Genomic DNA, 22,475 nt, shown 5'->3' with positions numbered 1-22,475 from the left:
CCCTTCGTATGGACGGACAAGCAGGAAGCCGCATTTCGATCTCTGAAGCAAGCACTCTGCAGTGCGCCGGTGCTATCGCTACCCGAAGGAACGGAAGACTTTATAGTCTATTGTGATGCGTCAAATCATGGTTTAGGCTGTGTACTCATGCAGCGTGGAAAGGTGATAGCTTATGCGTCCTGGCAACTAAAGACTCACGAAGTGAATTACACGACCCACGATCTGGAGCTGGGAGCAGTGGTCTTCGCCTTGAAGATTTGGAGACACTACCTTTACGGTACCGAGTTCACTATCTTCACTAACCACAAGAGTCTCCAGCACATCTTGAATCAAAAAGAGCTAAACATGAGGCAACGAAGATGGGTCGAACTGCTAAACGACTACGAATGCGAAATCAAGTACCACCCAGGCAAGGCTAACGTGGTAGCCGATGCCTTGAGTCGAAAAGAATACTCAAATTGTCGTGTGAAAACTCTCTCAATAACCATCCAATCTCACCTGACCTCGCAAATCAGGACAGGCCAGTCAGATGCCATGAAGGCGGAAAACAAAACAAGTGAAGCGCTGCGTGGAATGGAGAAGAACTTGGAGGTGAAGGAAGATGGAACATATTACTTCATGAACCGCATATGGGTCCCTAAACTTGGGGGATTCAGAGAGGTAGTCATGAACGAAGCCCACAAAACGCGATACTCCATCCATCCGGGTTCAGACAAAATGTACTTGGATGTTAAGCAACATTATTGGTGGCCTAATATGAAGGCAGAGATTGCCACTTACGTTAGCAAATGCCTTAATTGTGCTAAAGTAAAGGTGGAATATCAGAAGCCCTCCGGATTACTACAGCAACCAGTAATTCCAGAGTGCAAATGGGAAAGGATTACCATGGATTTTGTGACCAAACTACCCAAGTCGACGGATGGTTTGGACACGATCTGGGTAATAGTTGATAGACTAACGAAATCTGCCCATTTCCTACCAATAAAAGAATCATACAAGATGGAGCGCCTGACAAGAATCTACATCAAAGAAATCGTGAGACTCCACGGAGTACCGGTATCTATCATCTCAGATAGAGATAGTAGATTTACTTCACGCTTTTGGCAATCGCTTCAGAAAGCTATGGGAACACAACTTGACATAAGCACTGCCCACCACCCACAAACGGATAGTCAAAGTGAGTGAACCATTCAAAAACTAGAAGACATGCTCCGAGCATGTGTGATAGACTTTGGAAAATCATGGGATACCCACTTGCCTTTGATCGAGTTCTCATATAACAACAGTTATCACTCGAGTATCAAAGTTACTCCTTACGAAGCATTATACGGGCGTAAATGTAGATCACCATTGTGCTGGGCTGAGGTAGGAGACACCCAGATAGCGAGAGGGCAAACGCCGAACAACACTTTAACGGGACCGGAAATCATACGCGAGACGACCGAGAAGATAATTCAGATCAGAGCACGGCTGCAATCGTCACGAGACAGACAAAAGAGCTACGCCGGTAAATGACGAAAGCCCTTGGAATTCAGAGTCAGAGATAGGGTGTTACTAAAAGTCTCTCCTTGGAAATGAGTGATTCGTTTTGGGAAGCGGGGCAAACTGAACCCTCGATACATTGGACCCTTCGAGATTCTTGCCCGAATCGGTCCAGTGGCTTATAGACTGTAGCTACCCGCTAAGCTCAGTAGTGTACACCCTGTGTTCCACATTTCCAACTTGAAAAAGTGCTTATCCGACGAAACTCTCGTCATTCCTTTAGAGGAGATCGAAATCAATGAGAACCTTCTGTTCATCGAGGAGCCAGTTGAAATCATGGACCGAGAGGTGAATCGTACCAAGCAGAGCCACATTCCAATTGTAAAAGTTTGATGGAACGCGAGACGCAGACCAGAATTCACATGGGAACGCGAAGATCAAATGAAGCAGAAGTACCCTCATCTATTCTCTCATTCTCAAATATAGCTTTCAAAAGAATTTCGGGACAAAATTCCCTCTAACGGGGGGATGATGTCACAACTAGGAATTTTGGTGCCTTGTAACTACAACACCTATAACAACTATGAATCAATAACATGAAAGCATGCATGATGCTTATGCTATAACAACAAAACTTCATCAAATACTTCATTCTAGCACTACAAATGGTCAACAAAGAATTGGAAACCTTTGAAATCCCGGTTTAAGTCCATTTTGGACTAGGATTTCCTTATTGGGCCTAATGGACTAATAAGCTTCCAATTTATCCATCTTGAACCTAGAACTCTCTAATGGTCCCTAATTGGACCCATATATATGAAACATAATATTTTGGGCCTTAATGGGTCACAACCAATTTAATTTAGCCCTAATAGGTCATAAAAATTATACTTTGATTTATTTGGGACAAGCATCATCTAACTTAACTATAATATGGGCTTAAGGGCAAAAAGCCCAAATCTTTTCTCTTCCCCTCTCCATTCTCGGCCCAAACCCACAAGAGAAAGAGGAGTTGACTTTCTCATTGCCACCTCACTAATAATTGGTGGGTTTCCATGCAAATCCCATGCTTCCAAGCAAACATCTCATCAAATTTCTCTTTTCCCCTCTCCCTTCTTCTCTCAGCCGAACACAACACACACACACTCACAAAGTTCATCTCCATTCTCTCAAACTCTCACTAGAACATCCTTACACTCTCCCTCAAAAATTTCGAGAATCACAAGGGCTACAAGGAAATCTCTTCTTAATATCACAAATCTAAGGTAAGTTGATGTTTAATCCATGATCTAACTACTTCATTTCAACAAAAATCTCTTCTAAATCCATGCAATCTTGTGATCTTGCATCTTAGAAGCCTCTAAATTCGAGATCATCCAAGAAAGCTTACTAGGATCGAAATTTTCTTCACTCCTCTCTTCAAAACTGAAACCACAACTCAAGGTGAGCTTCATACCCCTCTCTTTTTGGTTTTCATGTGTTTTATGGGGGAGAATACAAGAAAATGTGTAGATCTATGTGTATATGTATGTTATATGTGATTTTAAGCATGTATGTGTATATTTATGTGTTTTTGTGATAAATATGTAACTAAAAGGGGTAAATCTTGAGATCTATGGTATGAGGAGAGAAAAAAAATATAATCTAAGTTATTCTACACTAATCAAGTCAAAAATAATAAAATTATAAGGTTATGATAACATATGTAACTAAAAAGGGGTAAATCTCGAGATCTATGGTATGAGGAGAGAAAAAAAATATAATCTAAGTTATTCTACACTAATCAAGTCAAGAATAATAAAATTATAAGGTTATGATAACATATTTCAACATAAAAACCCACTTTTGGGCTTAAAATGTCAAGTATACAAAACTAGGGTTAATTATGGCCAAGTCACGGTTTCTTAAGGGCCAAAAGAGTCAAAACAGTTTTTATAATTGTTTTTCTGAATAATAAAATTTTCAAAGGACTTAAAATGTAAATTTTTAGCTTAATGGGCTAATTTTGAGCTTTTTGGCCCAATAAGCCTCGAATTGCGAAAAATGACAAATTTAAGGGGCTGAAATGAAACTTTCTGTAAAACAGGGGATAATTAGCATAACAAAACTATTTTAAGGGTCAAAAATGCTTTTCACTATCAAAAAGGACAAAAATGTAAAGTTTTTAGATTTTGGGCCAAAACTGTAAAAGTTGCGAAAAATGGGGTTCTAACCAAGAAACACCATTCTGGAAGGGCTGAAGCTGTTAACAAAATAAATTTTGGGTTAAAACTGTATTTTCAACAAGTTTATGATACAAAAGTGTCAAGAAAATGTTTTAAGCACTAAAAATGAAATTCTTTTATATAATGGACTAAAAGTGTTATTTTTATAAAAGAAAGGTAGTGAAAAGGTCAAATTCTACTTTTAAACAAATTAATTCATTAATACAAAATACAAGATCCACGACTACCGACAAAACGGAAAACGAATACACATTCAACACCAAATATCGTTATAAACGAATTGATTCGGTCTCGAATCAATACAAAACAACAATCGTTAAATCAAAACACTTCAATAGATACGCGATAACTACAATGAGTAAATTTTCAAACTTTGGGCTTGTGAGTTTCAAATCATGCTCGTTGGGCCTTGCAAGCCCATCGACATGATCTTTGGGCCTAAAGGGATAACGCTTATATGTTATTAGGTCTTCCATGACCCAATATTTTATAAAAGGACTTTCAATAGCTTTTATGTGCTATTGGGCCCTAGAGGCCCATTAGAAAAGATAGTAAGGTCAAAGTAATCAAATGCGAGTTGGGCCATCGTGTCTTTCGCATCCCCGACAGTCTTAGGTACTTACGATAGTAGTGGGACATAGTGCTCCTCTTCTCTTCGTTCGCTAAGGCTTATGAGAAATCAAAGTAGACGAAATTAGGACGATATACAATGTGGAGTAATCAATATTCATTCGTTAAGACAATACAAAAATCAGTAATCACGAATACATTTCGACATCGGAAAACATCGGGTTTCCGGGGAATTCAATACTACTCGCTCGAAATTTCTATAACTATAATACAAAATACCCTTCATATATATGTTTTTGAAATCATTCATGCATCAACTTATGGATCTTCACACTTTGATAAACAAAAGTCTTTTCAGAAAATATCGGATTTTCTGGGTTTTACAAACTACACAAATCATTTTATCACAACATTGCTTATGAACTCACCAACATTTCATATGTTGACGTTTTTTCCAAATTAACTTGTATTCTCAGGTAACAGATAAGCGGAAGAGTAATATGAAGTAATGTTAGGATGTTATGTTGTTAAAAGCACTCAAACAATTTATGTTATGAATGTGTAATGTTAAAACAATGTACTTGATGTGAACAATTTCAGTTGTAATATATTGATGCATGGTAACGTTTATGTTATGATTCATGTATATTCATTGTGATGATATTCAATTAAAGTCAGGCGAGCCCTCAGACGTTTCCGCAGTCTAGCTCGGGGGTGTGACAAAAACAGAAGATGACACAAAAAAGAAAACCCACCAAATAGAAGTAATGAATATATTCAAAGTGAATAATTCTTGAAATCCATTTAACCCATACCCTGTGTACCTTTATGATTTTGACGAAGGAGTGAAAATTAGAAACATAGAAACAAAGATGATGACTTCTGGGAAGGATCTGTGGGTCTGCGACAACAGATGTTGGAGAACCAAGAAATGGTATACATAAACCCAAATTGAATATTTGTTTCTTTCTTTTTCAGAATACATCGATTTTCGTAGAAAAAATCTTCAAAAAGAACTAAAATGAAAGAGTGACAAAAGAATTTGTAGAAAAACGTATTATCAGAATCAAACCAATTCTTTATTACCTCCAAAAAAATCTGATTCTTTGTTACTCTTCATCAATCTGAAACATAATAAATATAGTTTCCTTTAGATAGCTCTGATTCCTCTTACGTTGATAAGTCTATTTTCCCCCTTCACACATCACCATCAGATCAGGAAGAGGGCTTCACGGATTCTTCCCACCTTCACTTTCATTACATTTAGGTAATAAACACGGGGAAATAAATCCCTTCTTTTTGTTTCATTTCATTCTTTTTTATGGAAGACATCGATGACGGTTGTATATAAGAAAAGAAATTAGGTTAAAATTGAATGCTAGCATGATTATAGGGATTATTTGTGGAAGATATTTATCAAATTACTAAAATACCCTTGTTTATTTATTTAATTATTAATTTTTTATTTAATTTTGAATGGCCCACATTTATGCATATAATAACACAATAATTACTCTGAATACTGAACCTAGCTATATATATATATATATATATATATATATATATATATATAATTTTTATTTTATATGTCATAATGAAAGTTTTTTTTGGCACTTGTCACACTTTCAGTTAATTTGTCAAGTGTCATTTTGTAGTTATTTTGAATTAATTTTTATTTTATATGTCATTTTATGGTTTTTCAATTTTATTAATTTCAAATAGTATTTAAATGCAATAATAAATGCATATTAGTTTTCTTAATGAACTTCCTTTTAATTTCAAAATTATTAAATTAAAGCTTCATTAATTTCTTTTATTTATTTATCTAAATTATTTTTTTAATTTAGAGAAAAAAACATTTTAATTTTTATAATTCAATGTTTTTCTTATTTTTCTTATAAATTCAAATTTCTCAAATATTTAAAATTTTATATTTAGAATAAAACCCATGTAATACATATGTCTCATACCTAATATATATATATATATATATATATATAGGTAGGTAGGTTCAAATGTGGATGAACAAATATTGTGTGGATGTAGGGATTAATATGGGCCAAGTATTATTTAATTTTAACAATTATTTAATTAAATCATCTACCCTTTAATTTAGGCAAATTACTCTATTTAAAACCCTATCAAACCTTCGGTCATATCCCTCCCTCTTCGATCGACCGACCCCGTCGGACTATCACAGCCGGCAACTCCATTATGTCATCGTCTCTGTCACATCCATCATAACACTAGTCGGGTCGTTCACTGCTTCTCCTCCACTTGCCACCGATCGACTATCATCTTCTTCACCCCAACATCTACGACACCAAGTAGGTTGGAGCGGCGCGAAAAAAGAACACAAAAAACATGAGAATCGAATGGTCCATCATACTAGGTTTTCTTTCAATCGGGTAAAGTATCAATTCAACTATCCTCGTTGTCTGTTATACATTTAAATTTGAATCAATACACTATATGGTATTAATTTTATTGGAAAAGTTTGAATCGTTTAAATGTTAAATAAAACTGTTAGGATTTAATTCATGGATTCTACGGTTTATTGATCAATAAAGGAATTTGATTTTGTATGTTTGGAAGTTTTACATAAACATTTGGAAATTAGAATATTGGAATATGTGACATTCTGAGTTTTGAATTTTAATGTCTGTAACTTTTTGTTTTTTAAATTCAATTTGCAAAATGGTAAGACTTTTATTCTTTGCAATTCTTAACTGTGTAAGACACTTAAACCAATTCAATTGTCATCATGTTTTTACGTTCCTGTGAATGTCTTATTTTGTTGAATTTATATTATTTATTCAACGTAATCCTTGTGTTTATGATTTGGTCTCTTTGTGCATTAAATTTGGTTGTTTTTTTTTTGTTTGAAGTTGATTTGGATCTTATTTTTGTGTTGTAGAAAGTGTATCGGCATGGGTAGATTGATTGCATGTATTTGCTTGAAATAATTCATGAATGAGAGTGACCTTTTTTTTTGAAGGGTGTATCATCATGGGTTAATTTTCCAAGTAAAACTTAATTTAGGTCCAAATTATATCCAAAAGAACACACACAGGAAATTCAAAGTTTTTTAGTTGTTATTCCACCTTTATAAATTTGATTTTTTTGCAATAGAATAGGTAATTAATATTGAATTTCAATTCTATTGGAATGGAATCACGAATTCCAATTCTGTTGGAATGGAATATGGATATTTTCTCACTGATTTATGCATGTTCTACAATTCTTGGTTATTGGTTTTGGTGCAATTCACAAATCCGTATATTTTTCCAAAGGAATTTAATTTTTTGTTTTTGATTTGCTAATGCATTATTGGATTCTAAACTACAATTTGGTTTTGTTTTCACAGAAGTTGATGCTTGAAGAACGGACCACAAAATTGAAAGTGATTCTAAGCAAAATTATTCTTTTAGAATGTATTAGTGTATTTGTTAGATTTTGATGTTTTTTTTCCCGATTTGAAAGTTTTTTTAGTTTTATTCTTTAACAATAAATGTAATTCTTAGTAATTGTTACCCGTATTCTATAAGAATTAATGTAATTTTTGTTAGTATTCTTCAACTCATGGTTCAAAATTTTGTAATTTTTCAAAATGTTCATTCAATCAGAATATATATTATGTCCGAGTATCATTCTAATATAATCAGATCGTTTATGATTAAAAAAATATGTTTGATTTGAATTAACTAAAAAACAATCATAATTTTAAAAATTAAAAAATCAATTATCCCTTGAAATCCGATAATTTCCATTTTTAAATATAATTTAATTTAGGAAAAATGTTTGGACCACAAAAAATCCTTACATCCACACAATAGTTACAATTCACATTATAACCTAACCCTATATATATATATATATATATATATATATATATATATATATATATATATATATATAGAGAGAGAGAGAGAGAGAGAGAGAGAGAGAATTAGGTTCAAATGTTTCTACTATATATTGTGTGCATAAAAGATTGATTCTGAACCAATCATTTTTGTTATTTTAATAAAGTAATTAATGCATATTAAATGCTAAAGATTTAATTAATACTCATTATATCTTCAACATGTAATATGCATTAATTACTTTCTTAAAATTACTAAAATGATTGGTTCATAATTAATCCTACGTACACACAATAAATAGTTAGAACAAAATAACATAACCCTATATATATATATATATATATATATATATATATATATATATATATATATATATATATATATATATATAAGAGTAGGATCAAATGAGAACACCTAAAAGGGTGAGAACGCGAGAACAAATCTGGATCATTTAAATATTTAAATCTAAGGTTATTATTAAAGGGGTGATTTATGAAAAATTATAAAATTGTTGGCATTAAAGTGTAACATTTAAATCGTCAGAAGGGCATAATAGAAATTGCAACTTTACCTATTTCATATAATTTCTCACTTTCTCACCTCTTTCCTTTCATTTCTCGTTTTTATATTTCCCCTATCTAGGGTTTCATAATAATGTTGTCTCCTTAAAAACCTTCTTCTCACATTTCACAATCGACTCCACTCGTCTTGTACATGCCTCCGAAGATCGGTTCCCCTGCTCGCTGCTTCGTCGGTGGTCCCATTTATTTCTACTCACCGGCGCAACCTCGCCTTCACTCCGGCGGAACAAGGCAGTGACGACTCAGGTAATCGGTTCCCCTGTTCGCCCAAAACCCAACAAAGCTAAAACACATCCATTAATGTAGAAGAATAAGTTGAAAAACTCAAAGTAGAGATCCAAAGACTCGACAGTAAGCAAGACGATGGCTCTTACAAGGTAATTTTCTTTTCCCCTCAATTTTTGGAGAAAAATCCTCTAAATCTGCCTCATACTTTTGGATTTACATAAATAATGTTTCATATTGCAAAATTGGTATGGATCTAGTCTCATACCTCTGACTGTCGCCGATTTGTGATGAATTTTGTTCGCGATCTAATACAGTATTGAACAATCCGATAATTTAGGGCTTCGATCTATATACTGAGCTGAAATTGGCCATGTTTAAAACCTTGAGATTTAACAATCTACCAATGGATATAAGATCTCGAGCAGCCGAGCTCCTGATGTTTTGCAATTCGATCTTGTCATATCTGTTTCTCGACATTAAAGTTCGATTTTTCATCCAATTTATTGTCATTAAATTTGTTGAATGTTGATGAAGGTGACATTTGGTGTGCTCTTCCACGATGATAGATGTGCGAACATATTTGAAGCATTGGTTGGGACACTGAGAGCAGCGAAGAGGCGTAAATTATTGACATATGATGGTGAATTACTTCTTCAAGTTGTTCATGGTAATGTTGAAATTGTTCTCAAACCCACTCCCACTCCCACAACAGCAATATAAAAGATAAAATCATCATTTTATCTTTTAATTGTTCATGATTAGGATTATGTTTTTTTAGATATGGAGATCAAGAGGTAAGCTTTGAGTTTCAATCATTAATGATTATAACATCTCATTGATGATTATAACATTTGTTGTAGGTTTTGGATGCTATGCAGAAGAGAAAAGCACCAATTTCACAAATAGACAATTTTTGAAGAAACATAATGTTGATTGTTAATTGTATTTATTTCTTTATTTGACGGTGTGTAGAGGAAATCGAGATGCTTCTACAAAACGGAATGTTGGAGTGTTAATATACAACCAAACAATACAAAGTGGAGAAGATCTTGACTTATTCATTTATGATTATATAATAGTAGTTAGTTATTTTTATTCTAATTTTTTTTTATGTTGTATTCATATGTGATTATAGAAAAAAAAAGATATGTATTACATTGTAACTTTTTGTGTTATTATTTATGGATAGATGTACAATCTAGATATATATATTCAATATGTTTTATTTATTTATGATTATAGTTGTATTGTAATTTTTCTCTATAAATTGTGTTATATTCGTTTATCATTATAACTTAATTCATCTATTCATTTCCGATTACAACGGATTCATATATAATTACAAATATGTTTTATTTTTGTATGATTACAAATATTCGGTTGAAATGCTTAATTCATCAATCTTTCTGAAATACTAGTAAAAAAAATAAAAAAAAAACGTTTTTTAATCATGGTAAAATCAATCTTTTTGATATACCAGTAAAAAAAATTAAAAAAAAAACGTTTTTTAATCATGGTAAAAAAGTTTTTTTTTTCGTAATCTATTTGATAAAAAATAGATTAAATTCATTTATGGTATTCAGGTAAAATATTAATCGTTAGACAATATCCCATGATTATAGGAATTAATTAATTATCCATATTTAATTATATTGTAAAATTACTTTTACACCCCTATGGAATGATTGGTCTACAATTGTTCTCGCGTTCTCAACCTTTTAGGTGTTCTCATTTGATCATCCCCCTATATATATATATATATATATATATATATATATATATATATATATATATATATATATATATATATATATATATATATATATATATATATATATATATATATATATATAGGGGAGAGTTCAATTGAGAAAAAAAAAAGGTTGAGAATGGGGGAATCATTCTAGCCAATCATTTATTTTTGCCGCAAAATCTTCCAACGTACCGGCGGAAATGGGAAACCAATGTACATGTGTTTTCCAACATAACATATTTCCTTAAACTATGCTAATCATTACCTTAATATATACAAAAACATAGTTTTTTTTCGTTTTTTTAATTTTTATAAACTATTTTTATCAAAAAAATGATTTTAAATATACCAAAATTCATGATTTTTTATTCTCTACAAATAGACATCCATATTGATATAGTTTTAAGATAAAATAAAAAATTTATTTTTTTATATTTTCAGCTATCGTTATTCATAAGTGAATAAAAATGAATCGGGTTTTTACTACAGTACATTCGTTATTCAGTTATGAATAAAAACTAGGATTATTTTTTTTTTTTTTACAATTTAAGTATCATTCATATATGAATATAGCATATAATAAACATAGTATATTCATATTTAAATATTAGACGATGCATTCACTTATGAATATTACATAGTATATTCACTTGTGAATATTAGATGGTATATTCACTTATGAATATTAGATAATATTTTCATATCTGAATATTATATAGTATTACATGGTATATCACATGTGAATATTACATAGTATATTCATTTGTGAATATTAGATGATATATTCACTTATGAATATTACACAATATATTCACATATGAATATTAAAATGTATTTTCACAAACATATATAATTTTTATATGCTATTCACATATGAATAACATACAGACTTGCATATTTGTTTTTTTGTTTTAATAATCATATACTGAGAAAACATATTCATATATGAATATAACGTGGTAATTTAGTTCATGCATTTCATCAAACAGTTGGAGTGCATACAATTTAACTTTTTTTAAAAATGTTAAAAACATGATATTTTGACCATTTAAATCTTACAAAAGAGTAGATTGATAGAGAATTATATGAAATTTTTCAAAAAAAAAAAACGATTTGATATTTTTCTAACCTCAATTTTCAAGTTTTATTTGATAATCGATGTTGAATGAATGATATGAAGTGGATTTTTGTTGATTATCGATGATGTTGATCTAATAACGCTGGGAGTATAATTAATCATAGATGTTGAAGATCTGATCGTATTCAAACACAATTGAAGGTTGAATTAAAAGAACCAAAAACGAATTTTTGTTGTTAACTGTTGAATCGTATTGATTCTTGACGAAGATCGATGATTGATTAGCACTGGATGATGTTGATGATGGTTTAATTGAAGAAATCTGAATGATTGTTGAAAGTTGGAGAAGAAATTTGGATGATGAACGATAAATGGGTTTGAACTACAGATACGTATTTGAAATTGAAGGTTATTCTCATATTTACAAGTTTGTCACCGTATCTTTTTATGCTTGAATAAAATGAGTGGTTGAAAATGATTCCCCCATTCTCAACCTTTTTTATTTTTTCAATTGAACCCACCTCTATATATATATATATATATATATATATATATATATATATATATATATATATATATATATATATATATATATATATATATAAAATAAAATTCAATTAGAGTTTAGGGTTCAAGACATCTTCTAGTGTCCACGGTTTAAGGTTTATGGATTACAGTTTATCGTTTAGAGATATCGTTTGTAGTTTATGGATTATGATATATATAGATTTAGGATTTAAAAGGACGACTTTCAGTTAATAATTTATGGTGTAATGTTTAGTATTTAAAAGGACATAATCTGATTTCTTATCACAATTGTTTGATAATTTAATATTTTTCGTCATAAAAAGGTAATAGAATATTTCAATACCTTTCAAACTTTTAACCAATTTTAGATAAAGAATTTAAATATATAATTTCAGAAAAATATGTTATTAGTCTTCCATTCCATTCCCACACAAGACAAGCGTTTTTGACATGACAACTACAAATTACATACGTTCAAAATTACATCACCTACCATAAATACTATATTATGGATCAACCAACTTTCAACCTTTTACATAAAGAATTTAAAAGCTACTTCTGCCATCTTTTTTCTTGCCGGCCATCTCCTTCCCATGGCATCCCTTTTCCACCGTTAATTACCCAGCCGCTAGTCCCTTTTTTTCAATAGCGGTGGTGTAGGCCTATCACAATAGCCACTGTTAAAATCTCCTCTCACGATGGATGGTGATAGCTTAAAAAAATATTTTTTTTTTTAACTTGTTACACTTCCACCCCAATATAACCCAAAACAAGTGTTTGGATATATATTTTTAAAAGTGCTCACACCTCTGATAAATCATTTTACTCCTTTTTAACTTATCAAAGACTCCATTTGACTTATAGTTGTCCCATAACTTTAGGAAGCCTTTTTTGTCGTTTTACCAAACACTAAAACTTATAACATTTTGTTACCATACCGCATAACTTATCTAAACACTGTTTTTAAAAACTCTTTTTTCATCACTATACGCTAATATATTAAAAAAAACGTTTTATCAACTTAAATTAGCACACACCCTCGAAGTTGGGAAGGATGGGTGTTTGAACTTTGAATAATAGACGTGTAGACAAAATAGATTATTACGCTTTAAAATCGATCTAAAATTGCTTTGGAGTTTGTAAGGAAATGGCATCCGGTAAATGGTGGGCTCTGTTTTTTTCACAATATATTTTAAACGAATAATCAGGTCACACAAGTTTACAGTATTTTGGTAATTACGTTTCAAAATACCATTATTTGGGTTATTAAAAAAAATCCAGACATTCATATGTTGTGAACTTAAGACTACAGCATCAAAATTTTGGCGTCATCTTAAAGAAACACAATAAAAAGATTTTAACTAAGTCACGATTTTTTAAGCCGTGAAGAAAATATATATCGCAAATTTTAAATAAAAAAATCGAGATTTTGGCTATTACAATTTACAAAATTTAGTTGTATAGTGTAACTACTATTATCATTAAAAAAAAATACATATTCATACTCCAACCACCAATCATCAACTACCTTTTCTTCTCCAGTCCACCATAGTCATCACAAAAATGACAAGGGTGGTATGATTTGTAAAAAAATTATACAAGTAATGAAAATTTTTATATTTTCCTTTATGCTCAAATACTTTTTTATTGTAAATGTGTACAATTAAACTATTTATCTTTTTTTATTTCAATATAATATATAAAGAGGATATTTTGGTGTGGTTAATAGAGAGAAAAATGGATTCGAATTCCAACAGAATATGGGTAATGGGAATGGAATCTTGAATTCCAAGTCCTTGAGATCATAAACTTAACATACCTCTTTTCAGTAGTCTTCAAAGTGTAAGGCTCCAAATATTAACCTTTCTTCAGCTACAGATACAGATATTCTGCTGCCAATGCCATGCCATGTACATCAAAACTCAAAAAAAAAATGATTTTCCAGAACCCCAATTCTCAACATTTTTTTTAACAAACCATTTGAATACTTACAGCTTATATTCATTTAAACTTAACCACCAAGAAACCAAAATCATGACAAATTTTGTAATATAAAATTTAGAGGATAGCAGTACACTGAAAAATTTTCATATAGCACACTACTTGAGATTTAATGTCGTTAAAAAATTATAACATTGTTATTATAACTAAATAGTTTTTTGAGTAATATGTTGTAACAGGAAAAACTGAAAGCAAGATGCTATAAGAAAAAAATTACATTGTTGCTTCTTGCATTTACCACATGTTTCCATAAAAAGTCAAGCAAATTGCTTTATCTGAAAAGGTAGTTTGAAATTTGTATCCTTTTTTTCTAGGTTCATAAATTCATATGCAGTTGATCATTTTCAAACTTGTTTGTGATTTTCTAACTAGCTATACATTGAAATGATATATAAATAGAGTGAGAAGAGAAGAAGAAAAAAATCTTTATCGAAAAATGAAGATTACGGAAAGATGTGAGAAAAAGAAATAGGAAAGTTGTTAGAAAATTCAAATTTTCTGAATTTGTGGTTTAATTGCAAATAGTTAAGAAAATATTGTTATCTCCTAAAATATTTTCCAAAAAAAGTTAAAAAGCCATCATAATTGTCAACTTCTGTTTAATTTCATAATAATTTTTTAATGTTGTTAATTTGCATATAGGATAACATCCAAAACCAAGAATGTAGATTGAGCAACACTTGAAATGAGTCATCCTTGAAATAAAATTTTGAAAGCAGATGAGAAACATTTCAACACATCCTACTTCACGGATTTTAAAAACCAATATCCATTAAAAAAAAAGATAATGACTTGAAATTAAAAGGATATAGAATATACAGAAATTGAACTCTACAACACACTTGGCAGAATTGAGATAAAACAAAAATCATCTGCATTCATGAGAAAGAAAAGGACAAGCTAAAAGAGGTTTACAAGTGAAATTCCAGGGTTAAAATAGTATTTTTAAGCATTTTAAAGTGTGAAGTGAATGTTCAGAATCGGAATCAATAATTCCAATCCCCCAATTGGGGATTAAGTTGGGAAAATACCTGAAATCCATAAATGAGGTCTCAGGTGCTTCACCTTCTTTGCCTTTGCATAAACTGATTTAATTCACCAGTTGAATTTGAAGGCCAAGCTAACCACAACAAGCATAAAGAAAAAGTAGCCAACAAAAGTAAGCCAAATAATAACACACACCCCATTTGCAATCATACTTTAAAAAAACAATTAATAAAAAAAAGGTATGTATACAACCATACGTGCAATTTAAACTAGTTATGAGAGTTAAAGTCAAACATTTTTTAGAAGCATAATTAATAAAAGTGAAAGAAATACTACTACATGTTTCAAAATACTAGTAATTGTAACTGAAAATAGGGAAATACAGGTTTAACGATTCTGCTCTTTAAGCAAATGGTTACTTTTTTGCTACAACATAAATATTAGAAAGAAAACACTTCATTTGCATGCCGGAACTTGAGAAGAATCAGCAGGAGTCCAAAACAAAAACATGATGGAATGGAATGGAATCTGCACAATAAATATTTGCATTATAAAAAAAAATCTTTATTTCAGAAAAAAAAAAAAAAGATTCCCAGCTGAAAACTCTTTGGTTTAACTGAAAAAACTGAAAAACCATCATATTCATGACTTTATTACTTGTCCAAAAACTCATATATAAAAAATAAAAAATAAAAAATAAAAAATAAAAAAAAAAACATTTCTTCAAATATAATAATAGTTGCCAAACAAAAGTTTAAATATGCAGGTGTGAAAACCGAAAACACTATGTAGTTATGCTCTTAAAACAAATACAAGTATACACATAATCTTCATATATCATGGAAATGTCTTCTCTTTTTTCCATCAAGTGTTATAGATGATTTTAAATAATATTGGAGAAAAGAGGGCAAATTTGTAAAAAGTTAGGCCCCATTAAGTCCATCAAGTCGAAAGGAAATAGCAGCTAACTGCAATGCATGGGACTTCAATCAAAAGTTACTGCAACAAATGACTGAAATGAGAATTCATCTTTCTTCCCACATGGAGTTACTATGAAAAGCACAAATAGAAGATGATAAAGCAAGTGTTAGTGATTAACAGCAAGTTATTTATAAGATTATCGGTAAACTAAACGCATAAGAAATAAGTCATACAGACTTGCTTGTTAATAGAAAAAAGCAGGTGACTATATCCAATTAAGTCCTACACTTGAGTTTTCAAGGACCATAAATAACTAGAAGAAGACATATCTTTTTTGACATAAAAAACTAGATTTTTTAAGTTTCATATTTCTTTTTCGAAATTCCTCTATGAAAACCCGTCAAGACAAAAATATTATAAGACGTCAATCAATTGTGGAAAGCTAGAAGAAGACTGCTTAAAAAAACTCAGGAGAATGTAGAAATTTTTAAAAAGACATTAATGCGCAAGAAATTTTGTGTGGCATTCTCTTTTTGGAAGTGACATGTTAAATCAGTAACATTTTGCACAAACACGACAAATTTTAAGTAAACCAGATGATGAAAAGAGAGCAGTTTCTAGGCTCACCTAGTGACCATGGCCCATGTAAGGTGCACCACCTTGTGGGGGCCTGTTGCCTCCTTGACCAAGCTGTGGATTAGGGTAACCACCCTGCATCCCTGGTTGACCACCGTAGCTCCCACCTGCCTGGTTTCCATATCCAGGATTGTTCATCGGTGGCGGCATCCCCTGCGGAGGTCCACCAAGTCCTAAAAGATTCCCGAGTCCAGCTCCCTGAGTCGCAAGAAGTGCAGTCAACGCCTGCCCCAAAGCAGGAGTCAATGCCGGAGGAACAGCAGGGTTGTAACCACCCACTGACGGTCCAGAAGGTGCCATCAAATGACCCTGTCCTGCACCACCACCACCACCACCACCTGAGTTGTTATACTTGCCCTTTTTTGAAGGGTAATGATGACCACCACCACCACCACCATACTGTTGATGCTGATGCTGGTTGTGATGTTGATGGTGGTTGTGATGCTGATGTTGTTGTTGAAAGTAAGGCTTGTTTGGCTTCGGACCATCAACAGCCTTTTGGCAATTCAAATTGTGCCCTTCAAAGACCTTGTGGGGCTCTTCCAGAGCCTTTTTTGCACTTTCCACACTCTTATAGACGAAGAGAGCAAACCCTCTAGGCTTTCCAGTCTGCTTATCTAATCCCAATGGCCCATCCTCAACCTCTCCATATTTAGAAAAGAACTCTAAAAGCTTCTGAGGATCGATCTCCGCAGAAACATTGCTCACAAATATTTTCCTTTGAGTGTACTCTGACACCGGAGGGACTGTTGGTGGAGGGGCTGGGATTGGACCAGCAGAAGCCAACTGACATGAGGTCATGCGGTTCCCGATCTTCTTCTGAGGTTCCCTCAAAGCTTTCTGAGCTCCGGCCCTGTGTTTGAAGAGTATAAAAGCATAGCCTTTAGATTTTCCGGTGACCTTATCTACCACAGCCTTACAATCTTCGATCTCGCCATACTTGCCAAACTCGCTCGTTAGAATCTCAGCGTTGGTATCCCAACCTAGACCATGCACAAATATCTTCCTGTGGGCAGGGTCCGCATCAGCGATCTTCTGAACGCTTTCAATCAAATCAGGGTGCTTTGCAACGGCCTCCTTGAGCAGTAAGACTAATTGTTCCTTTGAGAACGGCTCGAGAAGGTTCTCTACGGGTTCGTCCTCCAAATCCTCGGTTTCTTCTCCTCCATCGCCGTTGGTTTCGACCTTGACGTCGTTTACGGTGGCTTCCTCTTCGCTTTCTTCTTCTTCGTCATCGTCCTGAGGATCTTCTTCATCCTCTTCTTCTCCTTCTTCTTCTTCTTCTTGTTCACCTTTTACTTTATTCTCCTCCAGATTATGAGCGATTTCGTCAGCTTCTTGCTCTAGCTCCTCCTCTTTAACGACATCATTATTGGCGATAGTTTCCTGTTGCTGTTGTGGTTCAATGATCTGCTCTTGAGGCTCCTCCTTAGGTACTGGTTCTTCCACGGAAGGTTGTGAAGCACGAGACTTTCGCTTCTTGGCCATGGTGGTTGGACGATAAGAATCGGTTTAGGGTTTCTTTCTTTGGGGGTTGAGAGTTGGGTGGTGGCTAGGGTTTCAGAGGTACGAGCCTCACCCGATTGAGGGGATTAGGGTTATAAATTGATTACAGATATAAGGGCACGTGTTTCGTCACCGCATGGTGCATCTATCTCCAATCTTTTAAATAATACCAAAGTATATTCTACGTACTCTTTATATTTTTAATAGTTTTCTTTTTAAAAAATAAAATAATTTATAAAAAAAAAAATCCCAAAGCTTTATTTTTATTAAAAGATGATTTGATAGTCGTGAATTGAATTATAATTAATCGGATTAGAAGTTGATTTAATTAAAAGTTTTAAGTGATTTAAATTTTATTAAAATTTATGGTTTGATTTTACATCTAACTGATTATATAAAATAATTATATTGCTCTCAAACATGTGACAATCCAAAATTTATAAATCAGAAAATTAAGTTGTTAAAATAAACATATATTATTAAAAAATAGGGAATTATAAAAGAAAAATATAAACATGTAATCAAATTTGGTAAATATCTTTTAATCGAGGGATAGATGCAGTGAATAATATTGACATATTTTGATATATTTTGTTACCATATAAAAATTTATGAGTATTTATGAATATGAGTTGTAAAATGAATTTCAAATTGGAGAACCAAAACAATGACATGTGGCGTATTATTGATTTAATAGTTGACAACATGATGGAATGAGATTAACCCTATTCATTTATTAGATAGAGAGATTTTTAACCCCTCCTTCCGTTAATAAGTCTCGTTTTATTAATCTGTCTGTTAACCTTTTTGATTGGTTAATTAATTTGGGACTTTTATAATGACTTAGTGAGGGTTGAAACAAATTAGAAACGCTCTCATTAATCTCTTGAAAAATTTTAGTTTCAACCAAGTCAAAATACGACCATTTAATCGGGTGCGACCAAAAGCCTCGTTTAACGGCAGTATCGAGTAGATTTCCACCGAGCCACAAGCTCAACTCCTATAAAAGGGGGAGTGGACTCCATTCACACTCTTTCCACCCTCTCTCTACACTCTCTCTCTACAACTTGTTTTCGAGCCAAAACGCCTGTTTCGAGCCCCAAACTAGTAAGTAATCTATCCTAACTTGTTGTATAGCTTAGTTAACATGCAAATTCGTGTTTAAGACATCAAATAGGGGCAAAATTATGTGTTTACGGCCCAAGAACACTCTTGGACCGTGAACACCCTTAAGTGGGGTTTTTAAGCCCTAAAACCCCTCTAAACTACCCCTAGGGCTTAGATATGACTTGTGGACTTACACCTTCGAGCTTAGAACACCAAAACGTTATGATATGGAGAGTAAACATGAGTTTACGGCCCAAGAACACTCTTGGACCATAAACCCCTCTTCATAGGTCGTGAACACCCTTTAAGGTGTTAGAAATGCCCTCAAACACCTCCTATGGCCTTGGAAAATGTCTAGAAGCAACCACCATTGAAGTAAAGACATTAAACATCAAAGAATCATTGGACATAGGAGTTTACGGCCGTAAACCCCCCTAGGATTGTTCCATGGGCCGTAAACTCCCAAAAAGTGCCCAAATGATGCCCTAACTTCTTCATTTGACTTGGAAAAATGCACAGAACTTTATTTCCTACCATTTAAGACCTCAAAACACAAAAGGAATGAACATATAGGATCTTACGACCGTAAACTCCTTGTTTAGGGCCGTAAACTCCCAAAAATGGTCCATGTGAGGCCTTAAACCCTTCATAAGCCCTAGATTTGAGCCTAACCTAATTCTATGAGTGAGATAAGACCATTTAGCATCCTAGAACACCCCCACCATGAGTTTACGGCCGTAAACTCTATAAAGAGTTTACCCTTGAAGAGTAAACTCCCTATCTAGGCCATACACTCCCTTAGATGTTACCCGGGACACTCCTAGCACTTGACCAAAGTGTTTTCCGCTCATTAGGATGCGTATACGTGTTTAATTAGTATTATAATTACTAATTGTATGTAAACATATGTCATCATATGTTAATAGGTCACTAAGTGTGTTCAAGTCTTCACTTGACACCGAGCACCCAACCGGCACCTCCGCCCGATCCACTTACAACAGGTGAGTTCATACCCCTGAGTTAACCTTTTAAATGTTTTTACATGCTTTTGTGGGGGGGATACAAGTAAAACATGTCAGTTATCATATCAATCATATGTGATTAATAACCCGCATGCACAAGGATTTATTACACTTTCAGCTGTTTTACCAAGTATGATACTATAAATGGTTTTCCAAAACGTCTTTACTTGTTTAAATCTTTTTTCAAAGTGTCTCTCACGCTGTATGTTTTACTTCAAAACCAGTTACAGCAGTATTTTAAACAAAGGTTTTTCTTTACTTATATTGTTTTATCAAAGTTATATTCAAAACTTGATTATGAAAGATTTTCAAGGATTTCTAAAGGTCTTCAAACTTATTTTACAAAAAGATATCAAGTCATGATTTTCTAAAGTGTAAAGGTTTTCCAAAGTTTTCTTCCATGCTTTTATGCTTCTACTTTGTTAAATGCTTCTACTTTGTTAGATGCTACTGCTTCGTTAAGTGCTTCTACTTCGTTAAATGCATGCATGTACTTGTATAGTTATATAAATAATGTTTAAAGGACTTAGGAAGGCTAGTTCGTCCTATTTCTTTTTCCTCGTTTGGATGTGGTCTGGTGGGTATCGGATATCCGTCCGTAGGTCGTTTAAACATTAATTATATATCATGTGTACATGTATAGACATAAAGGTTTACATCGGCCAGTTCATGTTCCTTGGGTAGCAAGGGCATCCTCCCACTCGTCACTCGTAGATCAGGGACACTAGTAACTATTATAGGAATGGTTAGGAAGCTCTATTCACTCTTTCTAGTACGAGAATTCCACAAGAGTCGGTTCATACGCGAGTCTATATCATTTCTCCAGCGCCTCTAATAGAACTCAGATTACGAGATGCATCTTCAAGACACGGATCTCCCCGTCGTTGAGTTGGTAACCATAGTCTCCTGTAGGGAGAGCGGGCATTATATGTATAGATCTATACGGGACTGACACTCCCGCACCCTGACTGCTAGCTACAGTCAACGGCCTACCAATCCAAGGGGTGACAAATGTCATATTTATTCCGACGCTTGCAGGGTGTCAAGTACTCTAGTGTCTATCAGTATGGTTACGAGTATCTCCATGTTTACCTTATAATTCATGGCCTTAAGGTAACGAGAATTAACATTGTATTCTTGAAACAACACTCTTAGGATTTCCCTTTGTTTTAGACCTTGCTAGCTGTATCTTTCATTTGATATTGTCTGGGGTCTGTGTTTCTCTGTTTTAGACCTTGCTAGTTGTATCTTTCAGTTGATACTGTATGGGGTCTGTGTTTCTCTGTTTTAAACCTTGGTAGCTGTATATTTCATTTGATACTGTCTGGGGTCTGTGTTTCTTTGTTTTAGACCTTGCTAGCCGTATCGTACATTTGATACCGTCTGGGGTTTGTGGTTCCTTTTGTTAGACTGAGCCAGGCGTATCATTCATTCGATACTCTCTTGGAGTCTATGATTTATTTTGCCTTAACAGTATTTCTGCTGAGGCATATGTTATTTTCCCCTAGTATTCTACTAGTGATATTCTCCTACTCTCTTTAAAGTCAAATACCGTATTTTGGTAATGATAGTGTTTAAGGGAAAATTACTTTTTACAACATAACTTTGTTGAGTCTTGGTAGAAGATTGCTTTTATTTAGAAAATATAGGATTTTCTGGAAAGGACGCTAATACATTGTAGATTCTAAACTACTACTTTTCATAAAGTCATTTTGAATAAAATGTTTACTTACACAAATGACACTAAATACTTATGAACTCACCAGCATTTATAAAAATGCTAATACTCGCTTTCAAAATAACTTGTATTCTCAGGTCAGCAATAGACAGGTACATCCCGTGAGCTTTTGTGAAGCCAGCCTAGAACCAAGCTGCATCTATATTAGTTTCTGTATTACTTTGATGTTTCTATGCAATGTAAACTATGTAAAATTATTACTATTAATGCAATGGTTGTTGTACTTTGATTACTATATTGCATATGTTG

General features: G+C 33.0%; 1 pseudogene across 6 annotated transcripts; it reads right to left on the bottom strand.

The window, feature by feature from the left end:
* Positions 1–12,697: 12,697 nt before the first annotated feature.
* On the bottom strand, positions 12,698–18,468 carry LOC145053155 (UBP1-associated protein 2B pseudogene; annotated as a pseudogene). Of its 6 annotated transcripts, none has more exons than XR_013684368.1 (4): positions 16,845–18,468; positions 15,341–15,429; positions 14,128–14,229; positions 12,698–12,970 (listed from the first exon to the last, which is right to left on the bottom strand). The product of XR_013684368.1 is annotated as a UBP1-associated protein 2B pseudogene, transcript variant X4 (transcript). The 6 variants fall into 6 exon arrangements; XR_013684366.1 differs by having other exon boundaries at positions 14,128–14,200; XR_013684367.1 differs by having other exon boundaries at positions 14,128–14,197.
* Between the last annotated feature and the right edge of the window lie 4,007 nt (positions 18,469–22,475).

Source organism: Lactuca serriola, chromosome 5 (assembly GCF_051521515.1).
Source record: "Lactuca serriola cultivar US96UC23 chromosome 5, Lser_US96UC23_V15, whole genome shotgun sequence".
In the NCBI taxonomy this organism is placed as follows: Eukaryota; Viridiplantae; Streptophyta; class Magnoliopsida; order Asterales; family Asteraceae; genus Lactuca; species Lactuca serriola.
The sequence above is the reverse complement of the archived record's forward strand: the minus strand, read 5'-3'. Positions and strand labels throughout refer to the sequence as shown.